The following is a 22,775-nucleotide window of genomic DNA, read 5'->3' on the forward strand; positions in this document are numbered from 1 at the left end:
GTCTTATGCACAATTACCATTTATTTGCTGAATTTTAGCAGATTGGAAAAAATAAAACCTAAAATGTGGTATTTGCAGACATTTTGGTTTCTTTCCAGTTGATCCTCAAATGTTATTTTTTTAGATCTCAAAATTTAATGGACTTGTTTGGCCTTAACATAGCCAGGTGAAGACAATTACAAATCTCAATAAAATCTTTGAATATTTGAACTTCTTAGGGTGTGCTGTTTATCCTTAACAGTCATGGTTTCCTCTAAGCAGCTGACTCAGAATCTGAAAATAAAGATAATTGATTCTTACAAAGCAGGGAAGTCTATAAAAAGATATCAGAATGCTTCCTGCTTGCAAATTCGGCTATCCAAAATGTCATTAAGAAATGGAGCTGGGAGAACGATTGGCGTCCTGACAAGATGTGCAACATCAAGAAGAATCTCCGATGCAACTGCTCATAAACTGTTCAGGTGTCCAAAGCAAGACCCCCATATCACTGCAAACACCCTGCACTTTGGGAGGCATAGGGGAGTATTACTAAGTACTGTGAATTTGGAGGTGCCCAAACCTTTGCACATGCCTCATTTTGTATTTTATTCTGTTCCCGTCTGTTAAGTTGAGCAAATATATAGTAACTAGCAAAATACCTGCGCTTCGCAGCGGAGAAGTAGTGTGTTAAAGAAGTAATGAAAAAGAAAAGGAAACATTTTTAAAATAACGTAACATGATTGTCAATATAATTGTTTTGTCACTGTTATGAGTGTTGCTGTCATCAAGGATTTGATTGTCATTATTTCCTTCAATCAGGTTCGTATTTGGAGGATGTGTTGTGTTCAAGTTACATTCCGTGTTTGTCAACCGTTGTAAAGATAACAGGTTTAATTCATCAATTCCTTTCTTACTGCATCAATAAACAGCTCGTCTTCTTCTTTACTTGAGACATCACACACTGCATGCTCGTTTTTTTTTTTTTTTACACTGTTTTCCTTTAGCTGGACATTGACTTTTTCCACCGTGTGCTTTGTTTCCGCAGTAGCTGCACTTATGAATATGCTTGCATGCGTCACTTGCTTCATATTCTTTTGCTGCCTTCTCAATAGTGTAATGCATTTTTTGTTCAGCTTTCTTTAGAGCTCTTCCTGGTTCTCTGCGTACTGTGTTCACAGTCAGTTCACGTGAGCCGCTCGGAGTACATGCATCGAAGGTTCTCAGCTGTGCTTGTGCGATGTCCACGGCTTTATTTAATGTTAGCTAAGACCCGGCATTTAAAAGTTTCTCTAGCAGTTTCGCAGAGTTTGTGCCAAACACCACCCTGACCATCTTATCTTTGTCTGAATATTTAGTGGCAGAGTGTTTCTATTGGATTGCCGCTGATGGACGGCCTTATATGGGCAGGCCCTCAATTACGTGGGAGGCGTGACGATGAGGGACGGAACTCCGCCTTACATGGCGGCCGAGCTGCCGGCTATGGCCGGTATATATGTACATAAGTAGTTTCCAGTTATGAGCGTTACGTGTAGAATTTCGAAATGAAACCTGCCTAACTTTTGTAAGTAAGCTGTAAGGAATGAGCCTGCCAAATTTCAGCTTTCTGCCTACACGGGAAGTGAGTGAGTATAATTAATAAAATATACTTTTATTAGTATAGATTATGCATTGCAGTTTGCTTATTAGCTTACAACCATTTCATTTCCATTTCAAGTTCCAGCTCTGTGCATGTCAGTGCTGATGTCTTCTCTTGGCTAACCGAGCCCAGTTTGGAATGTTGCTTAGTTCACAGAGGTGTGAACAAAACTGAGGGAGGGGGTGTGAATGGTGTCACCGCCGTTTAGCTGCCTATAATGATGGTGAATGGTGTCACCGCTGTTTAGCTGCCCATAATGATGGTGAACGATGCTCTTGTGCAGTTCAGTAGTTCTCCTGGTCAGTTTTTTCTTCCTGCATAGCGCTGCTTTTAACTGCATGCTGTCTCTCTGTTAAACAGTAAACAAAACACAGCTGCCCTTCAGAAACTGCCTCTTAAACAGTATATCAATGAAAAACAAACTCCCTCTTACCCGTAACTTTTGTGGGATCAGCTGCAGGCTTGTAGATTTACTGTGCTCACTCTCCTGTCCTCTCTCCTGTAGACTGTGTCTGCTCCAGTCACTGCTTCCGAGCTGTTGAACCTGCTTAATGAGGAGGACTTTGTGTTGTTTTGACATTGAGAGGGAAACTGGACTGCCCTGTTTGACAGCTGCAAGCTGTATGCTTTTGTGCTATTGACAAACCCCTTCTGAAAAATGCCTTGCATTTGTCCCTGCCAGTTCAGCAATAAAGATTTTGTACCTTGGAAACCTGATCCCTTTTCCATTTCCTGTGCGATTTTGTGGCCCAGGCTTGACAGTATATAATATATAAATAAAATATATATATAATATATAAATATGCATATACCATATATAAAACCACTTAGATACAAGATGTATGTATTATTTTAAGTAAGTCTTGTTTTTAGAAAAAATGTTACCCTTTATTTTTATGTTTAATTACCTTTCATATTTTGTTTGACTTTTAAACTACTGTTTTGTGTAGTTACACAAGAGGTGCTTATCTTAGGCAGTTTTTGTCCCCCCAGTGAGACTCCAGTATTTGTTGGTACCAAAACATCACTTGTAATCTCAAACCTTACAGAAAGTATACATTATCACATCAAAAGAAGGCACAATGAACTCTACAGAAAACTGTAATTACTTTCTTTTTCATTTACAGTAAATTGCTAAAGGCACAGAGCTCAAGTTTTTTCATAGTGAGTTGTGTAAACTGTATGGTAGGAAAGGGCACAATTTGTAGAGGAAACCACTGCCTTATAAATTTACAAACTTCTGATTCAAAATACTGTTATTTCTATGTTTTTTTTCCCTTTAGGGCCTCAGCAGATAATTAGAACAACAACTAATTTTACATACAAAGCTTTTAAAACTATACCGAATTCAAAGCATCTCAGTGTGGCTATCAGTAAAGTAAGTCTAGTGGGTGTAACAAAGTGGTTAGCAGAGCTGAATCACAGCACCATATGAACATGATTGGTATGACTACCATGACATGACTATTCAATCCATGAAGCTCCTCTGATTAACCGTTAGAAATGTCCTAATATCCAATCTAGATGATTTTTTAAAAGTTGTTTGTCAAGGTCTTGGCTTCCGCTAAATGACTTGATGCTACTTTTTTTTTTAACCATACTCTCACAACCCTGTGTATGGAGAAGTGCTTCATCAGCAATCTTAAATGCACTTCCCCTTTATTTCCTCTGGTATCATCAAGTACATGATTTACTATTTAAATCTAATATATTCTACTTGATCAGCTTTATCTGTTGTAAATATCCTGGAAGTTGCTAGAGTTCATAGTGTTATTTTGGGGGCAAAAAGAAAGGAAATGACAACTTGATGGAAGGGGAGAGACAGGCTTAATACACATGAAGATTATAACTAAATAAATACAGTTATCCCTTGCGATTCATGGGAGTTAGTGGTGTAGGACATCCATTAATGTGAAAATCCATAAATACATTTTGGGCCTCCAATCTAACCTCCTAATTCTGTAGTACTGACTACAAGCCTTAACAGTAACATACAGTCAATTATTTAACAAATTCTAGACAATACAATATAGTTGTTTATATAGGCACCACAAAAAAGTAAAATAATATGTAATTACTGTATCATATACGGCACTGCACTGTATTGCAACAGTAACATGCAGAGTCTTTGTACTCACTAGTGTAATTTTATTAGCAGCTTCACAGATTTCCTGCTCTGTTTCTTGATGTTCCTTATTGTCGACTCATTACAGGAATACTCCATCCAAAAATAGTATTTTGTTTTAAATGCTACTTACCAATATAGTTTTGTAGCGGTGGCAGAAAAAAATGTAATCTTATATTCTTGTAGATAAATTACGTCTTCAATATTCAAACTTAACGGCATCCAGCAGTGGCCAACAATATGAAAGATGCCAATGGAAAAAAGGAAAACATTCTCACATAACTCGTGTTACATAATCCACATGTCTGATATCCATTTGTATTGGCAAAACGTGCAAAATGTGTCCGTTTTTTGCTAAGTTTTAATATTAACAGTTGCTTTCTGGGCAGGCGTTCATAGTAAACAGGAAAAATGTTGCCCCCATAATGCTGTGTCTTTTACTTAAAGATCTGCCTCTAGCCCCCATTCATTGGTTGAGAGTCCTGTGTTTAATTCAGACACACAGCATTATGGGAATGACATCTTTTCTGTTTATTACTCTCAAAATATTTTCTATTTAATTAGTGATGTCAAATCTTAAAGCTGCACATCACCAAGGCCGACTCTATATTGTTTTAAGTGTGCACCAAAAACAAAATGCCATCTAGGAAGTGTCAAAAATAAACTTTGCAAAGTTCCAACTCTTGGGTCAATTCAGGTTGGGGAACATGCACTAGTACAGCACGTTGCTGCACCCACTACACAACGAAACAGGTTGGGATCCTGGTTGGCATCCCCCCCCCAGGCAGACACGTGGTCCAGTTCCCCCACCTGGAAATGTCCATCTATCTGCCACAACCAGGTGTTACAGGGACGTCCCCAGGCACTTGTGTCCTCAAAAATGAGGATACTGTGAGCTGGATCACCCTCTGGGAATCGTTCCACATGGTTGTATTGCTGTAACTGACATTTCCTTCCAATGCAGGTAATGTGCTTCATTTGAACTCCATGAGCACAAGTGGACACAAAGTCAAACCTGTGGTACCCAAGGATTCTCTGAAGAGACATAGTACAGAAGGAGTCAAGTCCTCATCTTGGGTCACTGGATAGCATCCATGTGTTGAAGCCATATACAGCCGATTCCAAAACAGGAAGCACCAGAACTCTAAAGACTTGGATCTTCATCCTTTTTCAGAGATATCAGGACTGCCACACACCCCTTTCCCAGCAACCTCATGACTCCCCATGCTTTCCCAATCCGTCTACTGACTTCATAGGAAGAGCCAGCAGAGATATGAATGTTGCTGCTTATGTAAGTGAACCTCTCTACAAGGTCGACACTCTCTCTGCAAATGGACACACTGCTGATGGCTTTGTCCAAGATGTCATTAAAGGCCTGGATCTTAGTTTTTATCCAGGACACTCACAGGCCCAGACACTCGGACTCCTTGCTCAGTCACTCGAGAGCCCTGATCAGAGCCTTCATTGACTGCAAAGATCACAGCATCGTCGGCAAAGACAAAATCTATAAATCTTTCTTTGCAAACAGATGCCCCACAGATGGTGGACCCATGACCCTGCGCAACGTCCAGTCCGTCCAAGCATTGAACAGAATAGGAGCAAGAACACTCCCTCACGAACCCCAGAGTCAACTGGGAAAACACCGGGCTTCTGCTTCTACTCTGCACAACACTCATGGTACCAGTGTGCAGGTCGGCCATGATATCCAGCAGCTTTTTGGGGATACTGCAGTGTCTCGGGATGCCCCACAGGACAGCTCAATCAACTGAGTCGAACGCTTTACGAAAATCGACAAAGGCTGCAAAGCAGCTCTGGTGGTATTTGCATTTGCCGTCCATGAGAACCCTCAGTGCCAGGATGCGGTCGATGGTAGACCTCTTAGGCTTAAAACCAGACTACTGTGGTCACTGGTAGGTGAATAACTGATCACAGATCCTATTGCGGAAGACCCTAGCAAGGACCTTACCAGGCACCGAGAGCAGTTTTATCCTCCTATAGTCGCTGCAATAGGGACGACAAGTTTCAAGTCAGTAGGGATGGTCCCCATCTTCCAAATTGAAGCAAAGATTGCAGTCAGATTTACTTGTACAATGAAAAGTGCACAGCATAATGAATCCTTTGTCTTTGTCTCCTAATTTCATAGTAGACTCCCAGTATTACCTTTACATGTTTTTCATGTTCATTGTAAATGGATCAAATAAATCTTAACTAAAGATCTTAATGTGCATTCAAGAAATAGGTACAAATGCATACATATGGAAAAGTATAAAATAGATATCCTCTTTTTGATTATTACTTGACTATCTCTTTAACCTGTCAAGACCAGATTCTAACAGTCATTGCCTGGTGATTTAGTTATTTTATTTTTGCGCAAATATAAACCGTTACAACTGCTGTTCAAACTTTATTTTTGATTTCTGCTTCAATTTTTTTCTGCCCTAGTGCCATTTTTCACTTAATTATGAAAACACTTAGAAGATAGCTGTAATTGGATAAGCAACATAATAATATAATTTTAATGAAATATTTTGTGATACATTGCTGTTAATCACAAGTTTCTGCCACTTTTTCTGAGTGCCAAGTAAAATATAGTCCAAGAAGAATGTAATGCAAGTACTCCTTAATTAAATATAGAGTCTGTGTGTGAGTACCCAGCTAGCAAGAGACTGGCGGGTCAAAAGGCAACACGAATATACGCACAGAGTAGGATGTCCTGTAAGAAACTTCCAGAGGAGAAAGAGAAAGCTGTACTGGAAGAGAAAGACCATTCTGCCTGCCAGAATTGGAAGACTGCGGCTACTAGAGTGTGTTGTACTTTGCATTCAATAGTGATCATCCAAAAAGGAAGCCCCAACAGCCACTGGTGTATTTGAGGCAGAATGGCACACTGAGAGGACTCATCTTACATCAGCGTTCTCACAGTTTCAAAAACCCATTTTTCAGCTTCTGGTCAATGATTATTCAACTAGTCTCAATGACTGTCTTGTACTTTTCTTTTGTAATTAAATCCACTTCATCATAACTGTATTCTAGTTCCATTCTTTTGTAACAGTTGTACTTATCTTATTACTGTATTACTGTTATATCAGGCTATTCATTATCTATTCTGACAATTTTGTATATACACGTTAAGCCTATACTCGTAACCTCTATTTAAAAGCTGTAGTATTTACAAAGCAAACAAAGATTAATTTCAAAATAATAGTAAAAACCTTGTGAAGGTGTGCTCTGTAAAATGGTGTTGTATAAAATAGATTATCTTATTGATTGGTAACACTTACCTTGGTTAGTAGAAAACATTTATCATGGTTAAACTGATAGCTTTATCCCTGAAAGAGGCATAGTACATGCTCTTTGCTTGTATTATGCAAATGTTGTATACTGCACAACCAAAATGTTAATGCTGATTCAAGTGATTTGCATCAGGTCAGTGAATAGATCAACCTCACTGACTCATCGATTCATTAATTTATTTTATCTAGTAAAAATGAGTTTTTATTCTGTTCTTACTACCAACCCCAATTTAACTTCCTTCTACCCAAGATGCAACACTACTGTGGAACCCAAAAAACGGAAAGTAGAATTAAATAAGGATTTACAGCATTAAAAAGAAAAGAACAGTATTTGCTACAATGAACTATGTATGATATGCTGACCTGTATTTACATAGTGGGATGAACAGTTTAGGGAATCAGTTCACTTAAGATTTGTTGGGGGATGAATGACTAGAACAGTTACTTGGAAGTGCTATATTTACTTACTTATTCATTGTTCATTCACCATTATTGTCCTTCTTAAATTTTACACATACTACCTCTTAATGCCGTATTCCCCACTATGTACATGATATCTTTTTTTAGTCTTGGAGCTTATATTTCAGGATTGGTGGATTTAACTAAAATTTTAAACAATGTGCAAAAGATTTGCCCCACAACACTTCATGAGTAAACTAGAATATATTTGTTGCCACCTGCAGCTGGCTGTTTTTTTATATTTGTAGATAAAATTCAGACAAACTTCTGCAGATCAGTTCAGTTCAAAGGGAGTAAGTATTATGTCTTAATACATACGCTCTTATTATACCTCTGATGATTTTTTTTCTTGTCTGTATTCTTTGTTGTTTGAACATTAGCTTTTTTATCAAGGAAAACAAAATTCTATGTCCAATATTGCATTCACTACATGGAGCTGACCGTACTCTGAATCTACTGTACAAATCTCTGCCATTGGTAGAATATACCTCACTATTTCTAGTCTTATGCGTATTGCTTTTCTAACATATATAATTTGCTATGGTATGAATGTGAAAAATAAAAGGATTTTCATAACAGGAAAGCTTTGAGGCTGTAGTAGTAACATAAAAAACTGAAGAATGTAGCTTATAAAATGTTTAAAAAAAAAAAGAGTACACTTCCCTGTCACTGCATGTCAGGCACATAAAAAAAGTGGAAAAGTGCATCTAATGAATTAGGGATGCTCTGATCATGTTTTTTAAGGCTGATACTGTCCACCAATTTCATGTTACTTGATCAACTGATTCCGATAATGATTATAATTTTTATTTTTTCCTTTATCCTTTTAAAAAACCTTTATACTAATCTTCTGCATAGCCAGACACATAGAAGTCTTATGTCCTATATTAAAGTGACAGTGCATTTTTCTAATTAAGCTATAGACCTCAAGTGCTAACTATTCTGTCGGCTTATTGTTCAGTGACCATAAAAACTAAAATAAATAAAATGTCCTTAAAATGCAGACTTTAACAAATAAAATATGTACAAAAATATGTATCCATAATCCATATGGCATAAAAGAAAATAAAATGATTCTCATAATTACAGGTTGTCATATTTATTTTTTTTTTCTGTAATGTACCAATCTGAAACAAGGCTTAATTAAAAAATATAGTTTTTACCATTTCTCTAACAACAATATACATATATTTTTTCCCTCACACAATCAATTAATTGATATTGGCAATTAAATGCTGCCTAAATGTAAATATACATGCACTTATACATTTTAACTATTTTAAATCATTAATTGTACGACAACTTTTTGCTGTTAAAATAGTCACTTTTTTGATGCAAGTGTTTTTTTTTCTTCAGTGTATCGACTACACGTTTGTAATTCTTGAGGTGTAATTATGAAATATGGTTTATGTAGCACTTGTTTCTTACCAAAACTGTATGACACACAGCAACAAATAATAAACACAGTACACATCTTTAAAAAAGCCTGTTGTTTATTAAGCAGCGATTTCAAATTCAACCTTATTTTTTCTTTTTCCAATTAAAAATGTAAGCTGCTGCACTTAAAACAAAGTCACTGTTCAAATTCAAGTGCTGTCCATTTTAATTTAATGGACAAAATTAAAAAGGTCTGAATTCATTAAAGTAGCTTTTCTTGCCATTTGTCAAGTTTCACAGGATGATTTCACTGATTACTTTTTTTTAGTTTATTACTCCACTTTCTTTAACACAAAGACTAAATATACCAATCGCCTCTGGTTCACTCAACAAGCTTCCTTTCCTTGCTCTTTGTTTATATTGCAGAAAGAAAAAAACAAATACATGTGCTGGCTCAACTACCATAAATCTTTGTGTTAAGGAGCATTGCAACTAAATTACCGTAAAGCTTAGAAAAGCAGGAGCTGAAAAATACTGTTTCGTTACCATTCTTTTTACCGATCACAGATTGAGTCACTGTATGTTTTATGCTATAAAATAATCTAATCCTTTTCCTCTTTTATGTAATGAATGATGTCCTTTTACATCAGACGATCATTCTTTTTGTAACCAGTTGTCATCTAGCAATCCCTTTCGTATAAACACTGATTTAGTTGGTTTGCTTATTTAGAATGTTTTATATTGTTTTCACAATTCTCAGATAGTCTTAATTTAGTTGCAGGAAATCCAAACCTGAATGGAATTCCAACCCATTTTAAGACCCACTCTCATCCATACACACATTAACATGGGTCCACTTAGGTTAACATGTATCTTTGGGGATGTGGGAGGAAAATTCACCCAGACATAGGGAGAATGTGCATAATTCCTCCTCGACAGTAACCAGAAGTGGGAGTTAAACTGTGGACCCTAGATTAATGAGGAATTTTTGTTCTGGTTCGTAAGGTTTTCTCATTTGTACAGGTTAGGTGTACTGATGATTCAAAACTTGCTGTGTTCTTTGTGGGTGTATTTAACTGGTGTCAAGTCCAGTGTTGGTTCTTGGATGTGCCTGATGCCCTAGCGCAAGGCTCTGGACCCCTGTAGTCACAGTTTTAATGTCAAATCATCAGGATATGAGGTTAATCCAGATGCATTGTAGTTGGTGTATCTGCTCCTGTCTGGCCTTGAGCTTTCATTACCTGTAGTTTTTTCTTCTCAAATACAAGGACCCCTGTTGTGGTTTTGGTTCAGTCTGGGTACGCCTGAAAATATTGTCTTTGTCAGCTTTTGAATATTTTTATTATAAAAAGCTGCAGTGCTGCTGATGATTGACTCTATGAGTAGCTGTCCTCCTCCTTACTGGTTTATTATCTGTATCCTTGCTGTCAAGGTCTGTTTTAATGAGCTTGCTCAGATCCAGTAAAGGCTTTTGCACGCTTATTAAGAAAACACAGCCTCCAAGGTGTCATACTGTACATCCATCAAGTGAACACATATGACTTATTGTCTGTGTGTTTTATAATTTAATATTTTGGTTTGAACACTCCCTCCCAGTGTTGGGTTTTCTCTGAATTTTTGTGGATTTGAATTTTAAGCGATAAAAGCACATTTTTCTTAAAACAGCAGAAAATATTGGTTATCCGTGTAATGGAAAAAGAAAAAAAGCAAATTATTTCTTTAAACAGCAGTTAGAACCAAACTTGCTTTATTTGTACTATGCTTTCCGTACAGAGAAACCACAAGCCCCAGAAAACCTGAAACAGCAGCTTTTAGTCAGAATCCCCAAGTCAGTCAGTAACAAAACCTCTAGAACAGTTACAGCTCCTCTTGTCGTCTGTGTTTTCTCATGGATCATTAGACAACCTTAATTATTTTTGACCTGAGAACAACTATACCAATCGGTGGTCATTAAGAAGCAATTGTGAAAATGAATGGGTAAATGATGATAATTATCAAATTTAGTATTTAGTTGAAATTACAAAATGAAATGTAGTGATGTTTTGACTAACACTAGAAGTGTTATACAGAGAGGCTGATGTAGTACATCATTGGCCCTTTTAAAACAGGTTCGGAATTAATAGTGTCACCAACCAAACAGCCTGTACTTAAATCAGGTGATTAATGTAATATTAGATTTCATTCATGCAATGGCAATGTTTGCCACTTTAAGTTCTTAGACAAGGCTTTTGGCTGACCAGGGAGTCTACATTCTCATCCTCACCTATGGTCATGAGCTCTGGATGATGTTCTAAAGAATATAATAAGTGTGTAAGTGGCCTAATACTGGGTTCACTCAGCAGTTTGGAAGGGCTTCAAAGTAAAACCACTGTTCCTTTGGCTTAAGAGGAACCAATTTATGTGATCTGGACATGTGGTTAGCATGTCTCCTGAGCAGTGCCCACAACATGTTTAGTGGGCATGGCTTACTTAGAGAATACTCATAACAAACTGAATGAGTTATACGTCCCAGCTAATGTTCTCAGCATTTGAAGCACATAAGAGTTACCCTATGGGGAGATGGGCGCTGTTGTTAGAGATAGGATAGCCTGGTTTATTTGACACTATGTGATGCCAGTGTCACCTTCATCATCAACAGCAGATAAACAGGGTTAATGGCATACATAATCCTAAAGTTAAGCCTAAACTTAGATAAATATTATATAAAAAGGATGGATGATTGCAGTCACTGTTCCTGTCTGTGTGGAGTTTGCACATTCTTCCATAGTTGATTTCTCTTCCTCATCCCTAAAAGCTGAGTGTGGATGTGTCCTACAGGGACTAGCACCTCATTAATGGTTGGTTCCTGTCTTACCATCTTGTTGCTTCAGTATACTCTGGCTGTACAAGACCTTTTATTGGAATGAGCGGTTTTTAGAGAATAAATGAATGTTGATTCTCTTAACATTAGAATGTATTAACTTTTTTCTTTAGAAAAATAATTGTGTTTTTATAACCATTACTGTTCACAATTTAATTATCTAATAGAAGACAGAGTGAGACAAAGATAATTTTTTAAATGCATTAATAAATTAATAAACATTTAATTAAACAATTTAATATTGTTTTTTTTATTTAATATTGTTTTTTGTATCAGTATACAGCTGCTGGATTATGTGAATTTCCCCTTGGGATTAATAAAGTATCTATCTATCTATCTATCTATCTATCTATCTATCTATCTATCTATCTATCTATCTATCTATCTATCTATCTATCTATCTATCTATCTATCTATCTATCTATCTATCTATCTATCTATCTATCTATCTATCTATCTATCTATCTATCTATCTATCTATCTATCTATCTATCTATCTATCTATCTATCTATCTATCTAAATGGTATGTCTTGGTTGTCACATTAAGTCAGCAAGGGAATGCAACATTTCTGATCTGTTTGTAGTACACCAGTTTCCCCAAATGACACTGGTTGAACAGTGGCAAAATGAGTTTTGTACACATTTCTTCAGCCAGTCTTAACACATCTTCTGTGGAAATACGAGGGACATGTGTAATGCCTAACAATGTTGCTACAGTCTTTAAGCCAATCACTGTCAATATGCACCTTGGTTTAATCCTAGAATACTACATTTAGCATATCCCTTTAAAGCAGACCTTTAGATTTGGGAGCAGGTTGTAGTTATAGGTGTGGAGAATATGTTTGGCATTTTTTAGAGTTCATGTTTCTGCAGATAAACCCTTCCAGCTTGTAGAGTGTGAGTTGGGTCTGGGGATGGTTGACAACTTTTTGATGCCTTTTCCTTGTTTTCCACACATGCCAAAGCAAATCAGTGTGTAATATTGACCAGTGATTGAAGCATGTAATCAGTATGGACTATATACTCAGCTTCTTAAAAAAATTGTGCTCATGATTGGATTAGACCTTGAATTTCATTGGAGGATCATTGTGGTTCCATTGTTTTTTCAATTATTGTTTGAACTCTTGAGTCGTAGTGGTGTATATAAGTTTACCCTCGGTTATCAAACACTTCTTAAATTTCTCTCAGTTTAAATTAAATAAATTAAGATCCCCTTGCAGCATGAACATGCAATGCACTCCACATTGATCATGTTTAATTGTTCATGATGATAGGATTAAATTGACCTAAAATAATTGTTGTAGTCTCTGCTGCTGCATGCATCACCACTCTTCAGTTCTCCAATACAATTTCCCTCACTGTTATAACATTTTCTTCTGTTGTTGATGTTGAAGGCCGGCCAGACCATGGTTTATTTTTGAGAAATGTCCTGCCATGGTGAAACTCGGCAGCTCATCTCGATTGTGATATATGAATTTGACTGGTCCTCGTATATGTTGAGTAGGTGATGAAATAAATTTCCAAATTCACATTTTCCTGTAATATTAGGAATTTAATGATATCATTAAATAGTGGATTATCCCATAGTGAATCATACTAGATACATTAGATATATTTCATCAAAGACCGATCTAGATTTAGAGTGATCACACTAGTAAACGACTAATAAACTACCATTTACTTCCATTACTGACATTAGCAAAATGCCGGTGCCATGCTATTTTAAAACTGGATTTCTTCAGTACTTTTTCATGCACTAGAATACATTGCAACCCTCCTCAGTAGGCATTATCAAATATAACAAAACAGAATGTAATAGGTAAAAAGTTAGTACTGCCACAATCACCCATGGGCTTAATGGCTCATGGTTTCAGTTTCACATGGTTTAATATGTAAAAGCACTGGGAATGGCATTACAATGTTTTTTACACACTTGGAGTAATTAGCACACAGCCTCTCCTAGTTTCCATGTGGAGATAACAGAAGATGGCAGACTGTGACAGAGCAAGCCATGGGTGAAGAACATCAGAAGACCCGAAATTATATGAAAATGCAACAATAAATAGTTGGTTTTCTTTCCTTGATACTGGCACACATCTGAGATTGCACAATGGCTGTAGTGGAAAAGACCGCCGATGTAATGTAGAACTTTATTGTATATGAGGCATAGCTTAGGTTAAAAGATTATATAATTTGATTATGAGTTTGATGTCAAACCACAATGTCTGTATGTGATTCAGTTTATGTGTCAACACTGCAGATAAAATACATATTTTGAGTACATATGGCATAAGAAAAAATATGATTTGAGCATGCATCTGCCACCAGCGGGGGTGCATGTTTTGAATCATATATAGTACAGTCACAATGGTTTCATAGCATACTGGCATCTTTGTCACCATATCAGACACCTTTGTTTATAGCATCATTTGTTACAAGCAATGGCAGAACATAACTTGGGTGGGACCAGAATATAAGAGGCCAGAGAAGGAAAGTGTGCAGCCTGAAGCTATGGCGATTGGTGGAGCACTTTTGGAGAATGTAAAACTCTACTCACGATAGCCACTGTGAGCGGACAAGCAAACAGGAAATCTATTCATACCTCATAAAAATAGTGACACAGATCTGTGATATAATTTACTATTTCCACTTACCTTTTGTAGTCACAGTAATGCCTCAGAAATGCACAAGGCAATTTTCTTATTTCAAAACCTTTGCTGTTCGAGTAGGAACATATTCGATAAGTTTAAGGCTTTTGTTTTCATGGAGCCCATTTAAAACTGCAAGAATTGGAATGATATTTATAAAATGTATTTAAAAAAAATGCTTCTCTTCAGAAACGAAAATGAACATATACATAATTGTGAAAAAACTTTGACTTTAAATATACCAAACTTGTTTAACTGTATAAGTGATGGAAACTGTTATTGCAGGTTTTAGTTTAAGCAACATTGGCATACAAAATCCAGATGGTATAAAGGACTTCTAATAACAAACTGGAAATGTGCAATTAACCTTAAAATTATAATTTTCTTTTAAAATACTGTGTTTTTCTTTTCTTCTTGTGAACATCTAGTGTGGTGGGTTTGGTTCCATTTCCCTGTGATTGTGCACTTTGATTAAGCATCTTAGAAAATGATGTGTGCATTTATTTTATAGAAAAAAATGAGTTATTTTTTGTGATGTATGCGGTTAGCAATGTCATATGCAGCTGTCTCAAAATGCATTTATTTTTCAGACTGTTCTGTTCAGTAAGTGCAGCCGTCAGTTTACATTAGCAGAGCTTAAGTGCTTTTACCTCCCTTACCCTCCCAGGGCACAGATGGTTACTCTGCTACACAGCCCTGACAGCAGGCTGTCCCAGCCACCTCAGCTGGTGTGTCGGATAAATCATGTGCATGAACACCTCTAAGCCAGTCCAGGCACTGGCACAGACTATCTCCCTAAGGAAATATTGTCGCTCGCTCTGCTTGCGTAATGATTTCCTGATTGTGAGATGGTGCCAGCTTCTGTCTCTCTGATAAGCTGAGAAGTAAGGAGCACCCTCCATTGTTAATATCTGCCTCGGCTGATCAGAGCAAACAATGCTTGCTAGTCACAATGATAATGCGAGGTATGTATAAGTATGCCTTATTTTATTGTAAAAAAAAAAAAAGTAAAAATAAAGGATTAGTTAATTATACGTAGTAATAAAGTGAAATTGTTTACTTTTACTTGATGCTTTCATTATGGTAATGTATCATAGGAATTTCATTTATTTAGATACATGTAATATTATAAAAATAGCATTTAAGGAATTTATAATTCTGAAATGTAGGCAGCTTGGTAAAGTGGATTAATATATGAAAATGTTTGATTAGGGTGTTTTTTGAAACAATATTGGTGCATCATAAAAGTATGCTTTTAAGTAAGATAAATATTCTATACTAAAGTTTACGAAAAAGACAGCTTATTAAATAGACACAAATACCTGACTTGTTATATTTTCATAGCTTACTTTTTTATTTTTACGCATGGAGAATTTAAACATTCTGAATGTGAGGCTGTAATACAAACAAATACATTGCATCCATCTATCTATGCATCATAGTTCATTTAAGGCTCACAGTGACTTTGTGCCTGTCTTGGCAGCATTGGGTGCAAGGCAGGATCCAGCACTGTCTAGGATTTCAGTTTATCGGAGAACACACTCGCTCACTAGCAACATGTCGGTTTAAAATCACTGTTGCTTTCTTTTAAAAACGAGGCACTTTTAATTTACTTTTTGTTATATTTTGTGCATTATTTCATTTTCGTTTGTTTTGTAATATATTTATTTAAAAGCCATACCATTTCTTTTTTTCACCAATTTAAAAAAAAATATTGATTTTGTAAGTACTATTTTTTTCAGTTTCTTTTCAACTGAATCACTAAGGAACTGAAGAAAAACAAAAGCCAATTCAGTATGTGCCAGCAGGCCAGAACTGACATAAAAGAAGGCTTCTGTTGGCCAAGCATAAAGGAGAGAGTGATATAAAAACACATGGATGCATACTGGAAACCCATTGTAGTGTAAATGGTAACTGTGAAGTAGAAAATTTAAAAAACCTTGTAATAGACCTTATATATTTGTTATATTATCTCATAAAGCAAATAATTATCCTGCAGTTCTTGAACACATTTGATATGGAGATGTTCTGTATTGGTTCGTTATTCAGATGCTTTCACGTTATTCTCCATCTTTTTACAAGAACTTTAAGATCTTGCAGTCGTTTTGGCAGTTCTAGAATCTGAATCTGACATTAGTATTTTGAATTAAAGTCTACTTTTGTTTTTGTTTTTTTTATTTTGTGCCATTGTGCATAAAAAATGAGGGTGAAAAATTTCCAACATTTCCACTTCCTATTGTGAGGGAGCCTTTCATATAGTTAGAAGGTGTGTCCTCAAAGGTTATGCACTCCAGCACTTCCTTATCCAAGTTTGTGGATTTAAATCAACCCTCTTTGTGCCTTTATTTCCAATTATTGTTGCTTTGAATTTTAAGGTCTGCAACTTTGAGATAAGGATAGACCATTAGGGATGGACCAGGATCAGGATACGGTACAGTGTAATGTTGCAGCGCACACAGTGTAAATGGATAAGAAGATGCTGATATCCTGATATACAGTGCTGTGAAAAAGTATTTGCCCCTTTCCTGAATTACTGTATTTTTGTTTATTCATGACACTTTATTGTGCTTACTAAAGTTGTCATTTGTATTATACTAAATTCATTTGGAGATCAGAAACAATTAAGTGTTGTGAGTAAGAAAAAATAGAGAAAATCAGGAAGGGCCAAATACTTTTTCACAGCATAGTATAGCAAGCCATTCCAATATGCTGACCATATGCAATTAAAAATGCAGAATGAGTTAAGTCTAAGCAAGGTGTGCTGTCGGCCACAGAGACTGCTACACTATATTCAGTGTAAATTACCATATTAAAACATTTTTTTTTATAAATGGGTTCTTTTCACAAAATTTGTTTGCATTAACATGTCTGCTTTACATTCTTTAACAATTAGACAATGTATTAACGATACAGAGAGACAGAAATTTTTTGGTTACTAAGGGAAAATTTGTTTCCTCCAGCAGTAACATAAAGTATATTACTAAACAGTAAAGAAAGCAAACAAAACAAAGTTAATATTTCCTATAATGACATTCATTATGTCTTATATATTAATTAAAGAAATATCACCTCTTTGCCAACATATATACAGTATATTATAAGTTGCTTGTGTTAAAAGAGGGACAAATGAGGAAGCATTATAGCATTATACAGTCTGATCACTACAGGGAAAAAGAGCCCCGGCCGCACCTCCTAGTACACAACAGCAGAATGAGCTGGTAATTAAAGGACCTCCAGGACAACATGTCATGTAGAGGATAAGGCCAAAATAATTAACTCTTTCAAGTAAAACAGCAAAAATGCAAAGCAACATGTTTAAAAGGAACATGATTAAAAAGGTTGTTAAGGAGTATTTAAAATAATAGTCCTGCCACTTATAGCAGCATGAGCAATACATCTTAGTAGGTAGTTCTTCACACCCATTTTTTCAGGTAACGTTTTTAATAAACCATGCCTATTTTCAAACTGATAATCTGCTGAGCTGCTTTTTGGTGTTTATTTCATATGCCATTTCAGCCTTTTAAAAGTGGACCCAGTTTGCAGCACTAGAGACTATACTGTTTTGTAGGGATAATTGTATTTTATTACAAGAACAGGCTGGGCTATGGAGAGAGAACAGTTGAAAACCCTGGTCACATTCTCTTTCCTGCATCACCCAGGAGATTAAGAGGCTATTTCCCTCATTAATTCTCAGTTGCACCAGTCCATGCCCTGCCTAGACAGACATGTGATTGTACAACTGGGCAGAGTGACATCATCAGCAGCTCAGTGCCATTACCAGCACACAACAAATACAAGGCAAAACTATTGTTCTGAATGTCCACTGCTTCTAAAAGCTGTACGTGAAAACGTTTAAGAAGAAACCAGAGTGATATTTGAAAAAAGTAACAGTAGTTCTCTAGTGAAGTTCAAATCTAGTTAAAAGTGAAAAAGTGTTAAATGACCTGGATAGCTTCTTTTTTTTGTTTTAGCAAAATAGGCTTTCCTTTTGTCATATATGGATTTTTTTCTGCTCTTTTGGGAATAAAGCAATGATTTATATAAGGGGTCTTTCTTTTCTTTTCTTTCGTTGGCTGTTTGTAAGGTGTTGCATCATGTTTCTCACCAGATGGAACTTCAGATAGACCATTAGCCTAATGTTAACAGTGTTTTAAGTTTGCACCCAAAAGACCTGTGGCAGTCTGGAAAAGCTAGATCTTGTTAGAAAGTCTGTGCCATTTACTCTTTTAATTTGAATGTATGTTTGTAATAAGGACGCTTAGATTATATTATTAATCCTCTCTTAAGCCTTACAGTGGTATTAATGTTTTAGTTATTTCAGATGTGGATTTGAAGAAGAGGTGTATTTAACTCAAATTGTGGTGGCACACAGGATGATTTTGCAGGCTAAATACTGTACTATACTTTTAACCCACATCTTTTTCTTTATTGTGTATTTTATCAGTTTGTGAGATCTGTCTGTGAGCTGTTGCCTGTCTTGATCCTGAGAGGATTGTAACTGTACCACTCTTTGAACCCATTGCATCTATAGTTATATTTTCCTCTTCCTGACTCAGGTGCACTACCTTCAGAGCTTACAGGGATACTTTTTATTTTTTATTTTTTTTTTTATACAGAATTTCAGCAGATGTGAGATCACTTAACTGTGGTAGACCATTCATTTCATCTCTGTTTTTGTTAGCTTGTTTTTGTTTTATCAGTCAGTTGTTTTTATAAATGTTTAACAGTATTTGTGAAACCCATTTTGTTTGTTACCTGTAGATAACTGCAAAGAAAATCATAGGTGTGTGGTTGGCACTGCTGCCATTGAGATGAGCTTTGGGTAAAATTCTTTTAATTGCTATAGTTCTGGATAAATTGAAAGTTCTGAAACCACCATAGTAAGAAAAGACAGGAAGACTTCAATTTAGGGTAGGATGGATTTTTAATTGTACAATACCTCCATTAGTACTGAGAAAGTTGTCTGATATGTTTTTCTGAGGCTTGGTTTGGGATTATTCACTCAGACGCAGAAAGAAGTAGATGGATGTGTATGTGAATAAGTTGACATGAACTCGTCTTCTTGTAAGCAGGCAGGTGGCAGGGTCTGACTTTATGTTAATAAAAGATTACGTAATAATATCACTTTGAAAGAATGCACCTGCTCATTGAACACTGATCTACTCACTGTTGAAATTAGTATATAATATTGGCTGTGTGAATTTTAGCAAATCCTTGTTACAGTATTTTATATTTTACCATTAAACAGATATAGTAGCTACAGCTGAAATTATTTATCAAAGTGTATGAAAAAAACTGGAATTATAGTACATCCATCTCGTTTAAATTTGTAATGGGAAATTTCAGTTTATAGTATCTATAATTGGTATTGACACACACAGTTCTTAGTGTGTTAATACCACTGGAGACGGCACAATTGACATATTATAGAAGCACCTCTGGTATTTGTAAGTGGTAAAGCTCATAGTGTGTCTGATGCCAATCATATAGTGTCAAAATGAAAACTGCAGCATGAAATGAGAAAAATCAAATTACAGATACAGAAGTGGAGCAATTAAAATATAGCAAAGCTACTAGAAAGCTTATGATGTACTGACTTTGATGTACAGACACAAAATGAGGCCACTTTTTTCTGTCAGCATGCATATGAATTTCTGAATGAGTTACTAATCATTAAGGATAAAAAGTTTAATGAAATAGTAAGCAATTAATAGACAAATATATTAAAGTACTTTTTTGTAAAAGCAACATGCTATGTGGGAAAATGAGGTGGAATTCAAAACATAACACAATGGGACTTATAAAAGAGGACACAGAGGTGGCTTACCTCAAATTTACCAATTTAGCATTTACCAATGTTATGTTTGAAATTCCCATATTTAGGATTTACCACATTTAATTCTTTTTGGGATATTGATTTTGAAATATATATTTATAAATTTATTTATGTGTACATATGTGTTTATGTGTGTGTGAGATATGCCAAATAATACAACCAGCTAATAATCAGATTCTGATTCAGATCTAAAAAGAATACATAAAAGCTCTTGTCTGAACATGTGTGAGTTTTTTTTAAGGCTGTGTTCACGCGGCAGCTAAGAGCGACTCTATTCTGATTTTGCATCATATATACGAATTTTGTATTATTTTTGTTTAACATTTCAAGTTAATTTTATGAGTGACCAAAATTCGATATGTCTCTGTATGGATATCTAGCCTGAATGCACCCTGTATGCACAAAAAGGATAAAAAACAGTGTGGTCAGACAGATGCTGGTTGCTGGTTTATTACACATTGTTTCAGTACAGAACATCTGCAAATTTGTCATCTTATGATTGAAAGGAAGATAAAGAGAAAGAAAAAAAATTGCAGCTGTTGGGCCACTGCTTTAAGCACTGTTATCACTTCTGTATCTGCTGGGAATGAGATATCAAGGTTTTTGGATGCAAACAGTGATTACAAAAGTAGTGTAAATCCTTTCTGAAAAGTTGTGATTGTGTGTCATTTTTTGCTGACCACACGTCTCTTCCAAGATCACATCTTTTTCATTATGAATACAGCTTCATTTTGTTTCCAAAAATTAAATAACAAGGTTGTATGTGACATGCGGAAAAGTGTCAGGTTTCAAGGTCTTGTGATTTAACAACAGAGCCATTTCTATCAACAATAAAGTGGAGCTCATGAAACAGAATGACAGTCTGAAATAAGAGAAATGACTGTAATAACTACACAAAAATATATACCAATATAACCACAGTGAAACTATAGAAAACCTTAAACACAGCAAGCACAGCACTCTACCAATGGAATCCCTGATAAATCAGTGGTAATTTTCTTCATTCAACACTTTCTCCCATTTTACTGTTTTGTTGTTCTCAAGAAAAATGCTAAATGGGGGCTCTGCTGTATTTGAATTACCATTTGTTTATTTAGTTTTATATTGGTATGCTGTAATAATTTAGTCTTGTTTGAGAGTGTTATTCTTTGTGCTTCCTTTATTTAAAAATGTATTTATTTTGCTTGATTTTTTCTTTATTCAATTTAATAAACTAAATTTATATAACTATATAAAAGTGCTGTTTGTCTTCCTTTTTGAGTTTTGCTTTTTTAGCCTTTTTCTGTTTTTTTTGGCCTCTGGTCTTTTTGGAGTGTGCACCTTGGGCCTGTTTTGAAGTATGCAGGCCTTACAGTTGGAAGTTTGTAGACCTTAATAAAAAAAAAGCCATTTGATTATCATTTTGAAAAACACATTCTGTGGCAGTATATAAATAAAATATATTATTTTTAAATTATTATTCTTCTAGACTATTTCTCATATTTATAGTGTAAGTGCGGAGAAGTATTAAAGATGTACAGCCACAAAGTGCTTAATGGGGGAGGAGACTAACTAATTCTTCACATAAAAGTGAGTGATCAACGTAGCCCACCCTTATTAGTAACTATGTGTGTCGATTAGCACAGCTCTTACACTGCAGGATATTTAAGTCAAAGAAGAAAATGAAGGGAAAACAAAAGTGAGAATTAAGAGGAGAGAGAAAAAAACAGTGCAAGAATCATAAAGTGAAAGAGGATGTACGGTTAGAGTGGAAACACCTATGGAGCGAGCGAGGAGTGCCGTTCAAGAAAACTGTCAAGCCTGTTAAGTGAGAACCAGCAGAGGTGGAAGGGAGAGAGAGAGAAGTTCTAGTGGACTCTCAGCAAGTACTGATAGAGGTGGCTAGGGGGACATCCAAGGGGACAGAGTTCATCGTGTCTCAAGTCTGGTGATTAATGGAGGCAGCCGTGGAAACACGAGATGTACTGGTGAAAGGAGGTACTTGTTTGCGAGTTGTGATTTTTATCTTTGAATTTTAACTATTTTTTTTCTTCACCTCTTCACTATTTTTTAACGATTAATGTTTTAAAGATTATTTATTGAATAACTGCACAGTGACACTTTTGTTTTTTGCCTTTTATTTAATAAATTCATTTAATTCAAAAACATTAACATGTAATTGTCAAGGGATCAGGCACTGACTTTAGTTTTGTCCCTGTGATCTCACCTTTACTGTGGGGGTTGTCGATTAGCTTAAAATATTTGAATGTTTTACTGTATTTATTTTGACTCCTAGAGTATATTTTCCAAGAATTTATCAACATCTTGCTCATTTGTAACCCTTGAAGTCAGTTGTACTTCATTGTCTGTATCACAAAGACGTACAGTTTGTTTTTTTCTTTCAGCACTTTGTCTTAATTCTAGTTTGCTTCTTAAGTAAACAGTGCTAATGGCTGATAAACCACACATGACCAATTAGAAAGCTTTGTGAATTTTTGCATTTTCAGTGTAAATAGTAAACTTTTAAAAGACAGTCTGAAAACATTAATGTGATTGGGAAACTTAAAAAAAAATGCAAGAGA

At 35.6% G+C, this 22,775-nt stretch overlaps 1 protein-coding gene across 7 annotated transcripts in view; it reads left to right on the forward strand.

Annotated features, from left to right (window-relative positions):
* wdfy3 (WD repeat and FYVE domain containing 3) overlaps positions 1–22,775 on the forward strand; it is a 335,886-nt gene that overhangs the window by 49,075 nt on the left and 264,036 nt on the right. For 6 of the 7 annotated variants that reach the window (XM_039758515.1, XM_039758516.1, XM_039758519.1 and 3 more), the window contains exon 1: positions 15,326–15,343. The exons of the other annotated variant lie outside the window; for it this stretch is intronic. The gene's annotated coding sequence lies outside the window, so the exon portion shown is untranslated. Of the gene's footprint in view, positions 1–15,325; positions 15,344–22,775 lie in introns of those variants that run through there. 7 annotated transcript variants of the gene reach the window in all.

This window comes from Polypterus senegalus, chromosome 7, assembly GCF_016835505.1.
Source record: "Polypterus senegalus isolate Bchr_013 chromosome 7, ASM1683550v1, whole genome shotgun sequence".
Lineage (NCBI taxonomy): Eukaryota > Metazoa > Chordata > Cladistia > Polypteriformes > Polypteridae > Polypterus > Polypterus senegalus.